This window comes from Penaeus monodon, chromosome 28 (assembly GCF_015228065.2).
Source record: "Penaeus monodon isolate SGIC_2016 chromosome 28, NSTDA_Pmon_1, whole genome shotgun sequence".
Classification (NCBI taxonomy): Eukaryota; Metazoa; Arthropoda; class Malacostraca; order Decapoda; family Penaeidae; genus Penaeus; species Penaeus monodon.
Genome location: NC_051413.1, coordinates 33,421,923 through 33,422,571, shown reverse-complemented (window position 1 = coordinate 33,422,571; position 649 = coordinate 33,421,923). Strand labels below are relative to the sequence as shown.

At 33.1% G+C, this 649-nt stretch overlaps 1 protein-coding gene across 1 annotated transcript in view; it reads left to right on the top strand.

Annotated features, from left to right (window-relative positions):
• Nucleotides 1–649, top strand: part of LOC119591518 (GTPase HRas) — a gene marked incomplete in the record, with an annotated part of 13,260 nt that overhangs the window by 8,039 nt on the left and 4,572 nt on the right.

Sequence of the window (649 nt, the reverse complement as noted above, 5' to 3'; positions counted from 1 at the left end):
GCTACAAGATATAGAGTATACTAAGGACCATGGAAAATGAGCTCTGGCATGAAACTGTGGCCTACTTCTAACAAAATAATTCATGAATATGTGGCTAAAACAGTAGATTTTAGCACTCAAAGTAAATATTGAATGGATTTGTCTTTTAACCTGCAGTACCTGATCTAGTGGCTCTCTTTGTTTGGGAACTATCAAACAGATAATCAGGCATGGCTCAGTATCTGGTTTCCCATGCCCAGGATTTTTTAAATTCCCTTTCTGAATATGGGGAGTTCCTCATGATGGTAACCATTGGAAAAGTTTGGATTTATATCCCAATGTGGTTGGAGGAAGAAATGTGAAATATGATAGAAAGAGGAAATCGATATTCACTAAAATTAGAAGGTACTCAAATAATGCCAAAAAGAAGTACAGGAACTAACATTTCAGATTTTAGGCTGGTATTTGTGTTGAATGAGTGTAAAAAGTGGGTATTTAATTTTTTCTCTCTCATTTTCACTATATGCATTGTAAAACTGACCCATAATTAAAACATACTGTAAATTTGCATATTTGAAATTTTTGAAGATATAACCAAAAGATTCTGTATTATCTCACAACAACAGGTCACTAATTATAATGTAGAAATTTCTGCAAAACTTGTTTGTCA